Here is a 3,893-nt window from a genome sequence, read left to right as displayed (position 1 = left end):
TCCTCCAGTCTTAGATTCTGTTGGTTACAATCCTTGGATCACCCAGGCTGGTGCGTTAAAGACAATTCTCTCAAAGCAGATGGAGACTATGTTGCAAACAAGACCCTATGCTCTTTGGATGCAGTTGGCTTCCTTCAGCTGCATGAGGTCGGCCATGGAGTAGATTTTGATCTCAAAGGGAACCTAAGAACCATCTCTGGGCCAGAAAAAGTTAGGTTACAATTCCAGCTCCAAAACCCTCAATAAGAGACGTAGCTTCCCAGAGCCTGCATTTCTGCAACCGGACTGCCAATTCATGACCATAAAACTCTCGCTCACACAGGGCCAAACCCTGTTCCAGGTACTTATTCACACGTTAACTTATTCAATCATCTCATCAACTCTGAGAGGTAAATACAACCAGGGGCTGTTATCGATAGTTACCGGAAACTCCAGTAACTCGGCTGACCCCAAAAGTGCAGGGCAGACCTGCTCCACCGGGTTTTCAAGACCCTGACTTCTCAGAAGCAGATGCTCTGTGTTCTGGGGCACCTCTGGAGAGGTTCAATCTTCCCTCCTTTCCGTTAGTTCACCTTAGTGGAACCCCATCCTGCAAATACAGACACTGAAGGACAGTGATTTAAAGGCTCTGGTCAAAGATAGCACATATATCTCAGCTAGGGCTCCAGGCTCTGGTCTCAGGGCTTGTTTCTCATTGGAATGCCACAAGGGGGGTGGTGATGGGGGATAAGCCTGGTGCCAGGACACCACACACTGTCCACAGGTGGAGGCAGTGCCGCTCGTGAGGAGCTCACCCCCAAACCAAACTGACTGCCATAGAGTTGATTTTGACTGGGGGAGTCAGACATGGGACAGGGCAGAACCGAGAACTGGCCTGGAGGGCTTGGGAGACTTCCGTCTTCACAGGAGTGGAAGCCTCCCCTTTCTCCTGCAAAGCAGCTGTGTGGGGCTAAAGATTCAGCAACGCTGGAACCAGCGGCATTTACAGGGTACCTTCTCAGAAGATGAAGACAGACGGAAAAGATGGCAAGCATTTCCAACAAAGCAGAACAGATCCCTGAACCCCACAGCACATAGCACGGAACAGTCTAATCAGGACCATCTTGTGCCCTGCAGAAATGGGGTGTGCTTGTTTACCGCTTGGCTTTTTGTAGCCAAGATCTCGCTGTGAGGGGCGGGGGGAATGATCCCATCCCATCCGAACATGAATTACTTTGATATTTCTGCCAAAAGAAATGAGACCAGAGGCAAAACACCTTGCCAGGCTTGTTGGGGGATAGGGTGGGGGTGGGGCAGGATGAAAAACACTTTCCAAGCTCGCCCTGGTTCACCTGGTCAGCACATCTGGGTCTGCACATCGCTCTGACCTTAGGGTAACTAGGTGCTAGGTGCAGAGAAAAGCACAGCTCCCTATTCTGGACTGGAAGGAAAGGTCGGCACCCCTAAAAATAAAGGAAATGGCAAGCAAGCATGGCAGGAAACCACAAAAAAGCCATTTTAGTCACTAATATTATATCTTCCAGACTAATATCACTCTTCCAGACAAAGACAGATGGGAACGAAAGGCCTGGTGATCTACTTCCTAAATATCAGCCAGTGGATCCCAACCGTTCCACCCACAACGGACCCACAATGTGCATGGCACAGAACCAGGTAGCCCTTCATCCAGTTGGACATGCGGGGTCACCGTGGACAGGGCCCCCTCTCTCACCGAAAGACCACACCTCTGAGGGCTCAGAAAAGAACTGGGCACCAGTACAAAGTGTCCATGCAGTGTCGGTGCTGACTACCAAACTCTCAGCCAGTTCACACACTGGGCATTAAGAATCAGCTTCACGTCTAATGGCTGGAGGTTCTAGAAAAATCTGTTCTTGGCTGGATTCATTCTACCTAGAAGCAGTTCTGTTTTTCCACTGGGATGTGAAATAACCTGCTCTGGTCCCACCCTTTTTCCAGAGACCCAGCTCCCACCCATCTGTGCTGTCCCACCCCAGTGGCTGGAACCCAGACTGTTTCTTAGAAGATGAAATTTACGGAACCCCAGGCTACTGGCTCACTGTGGAGTCAGCCTTGCCAGGCCTCTGACTTCATTCCTGCCCAGGCTCATTCCCAGGTCAAGCCACAGCCTGCAGGAGCTGCCTTCACCACTGAGCAGACAGTGTGGAGCCAGGAGCAAGGAGGAGAGGAGGTCAGAGGCCCAAAAGGTGGTCTAGGGGCTTGAGAGGTAGTGGTATTTATGCACAGTCAGGTGGGTGAGTAGGGAGGTAAGGGCAACTTGGAAGGGTAGCAGGGATGGCCTTGGTGAAGTAGACCTCTTTTCTTCTTCTGGAGAAACCTCTGCATGCCTTTGGCCGTGGCCTGGCCTCAGCATCTCTAAGGAAGCACACAGCATGAGGATACCTGGTTCAGATGACGGAGTACTACGTAACATCTTCCTCATGATCATCTCGACCTGCGCTCCAAACCAAGCCCGTTGCCATTGAGTTTATCTGAGTCATAGTGACAGAATGGAACTGCCCTTGGTGGGAGTAGACCGCTGCATTTTCCTCCAAGGTTGTCACCAGTGGGTCTGAGCGAAGAGCTTAACCACAGGGCCACACCCCGGTTTCCATGAAAGGAGGCAAACAGAAGAAAAGAGGAACTGATGTTTGCAAACGTGCAGATGTTTGGTTTAATACATCACCTACATTATTCCATTTAAGGATTCAAGCAGCCATGCAGTGCCATAGGTCCATGTAACAGATAAGAAAAATGAGGTCAAAGAGTCACTGTAACTTCTCAAAGATCACACAGCTTCTTAAGAACAGAGCTAGGAAAAATGAGGAGCTGATGCCAGGGCCTTAGGTGGAGAGCAAATGTTTTGAGAATGATGAGGGCAACGAATGTACAAATGTGCTTTATACAATTGATGTATGTATGGATTGTGATAAGAGTTGTATGAGCCCCTAATAAAATGATTTTTTAAAAGAAGAAGAAAAGAACAGAGCTAGGATTCTAACCTAGGTAAGCTACCTGGGCTCTCTAAATCTAGTTCCCTGATCCCGATATGGGGACAGGGACAGCTATGGTCCCCTCTCCTGGTATCCATTACCTGTTGGGTCCTTAGCTGAAATTTCCTAATGCCAAATACCGGAAACTTTCCCTAATTCCACGAACTGCACCAGACCTAGGGTAGCCAATTTGCTCTCCTCAGAGGCCCGGGCTGCCTATTAGCGACACCAGGGAATCCACACACCGTAGCAGGTGCTCACACACACCACACTCCGCTGAAACTCCTGGGTCCACACGGACTCAGGGATTCAACACAACCCCCTCCTGAGTTGACAGGCCTTCTCGTCTTCCAGTGAACCCCTTGACCACATGGAGTCCTCTCAATGCATAAACCAACCACCTGGCCCAAAGGTCAAGGTCATACCAGAACTTGGATTCCATTCAGTGAGCAAGAAGGGTTCCCAGTGATCTTCCTCATGGTCAAAATTGCAAAGGTGATCTTTCAGCTGGAAGATGCAGACCCGCCATTCGACTGGCTGGACCAAAGCCCGGCCTATCCATTAGCCACAGGCCATCAGATTCTAGCCCCAGAGACCTCCTTTCGTCCACCCTCCTCCTAGCCGGCCCGGCCCCAGCTTCACAAGCTCAGACACAGCTTCCCTCTCCCAGAACACGTCATGCCTGCCCTTTCAGACCAATCCCTCAGTGGGCCTACGCTCCCGACCCATGCCGTCTGCTAGCATTGGTTTGTCTCTGGGCAACACAGGAACCAGAACCCCAAGTCCCTTTTGAATCCCAAATCCTGTGGTCCCGCTCCTCCGAGATGGAAGAGAATATGTCTGCCTTTGTGCCTTCCCAAGTTGCCTCCTGCCCCGAGGACAAGGCAGAAGGCAGGAGAGCTT

The sequence above is a fragment of the Tenrec ecaudatus genome, chromosome 11 (assembly GCF_050624435.1).
Source record: "Tenrec ecaudatus isolate mTenEca1 chromosome 11, mTenEca1.hap1, whole genome shotgun sequence".
Lineage (NCBI taxonomy): Eukaryota > Metazoa > Chordata > Mammalia > Afrosoricida > Tenrecidae > Tenrec > Tenrec ecaudatus.
The sequence above is the reverse complement of the archived record's forward strand: the minus strand, read 5'-3'. Positions refer to the sequence as shown.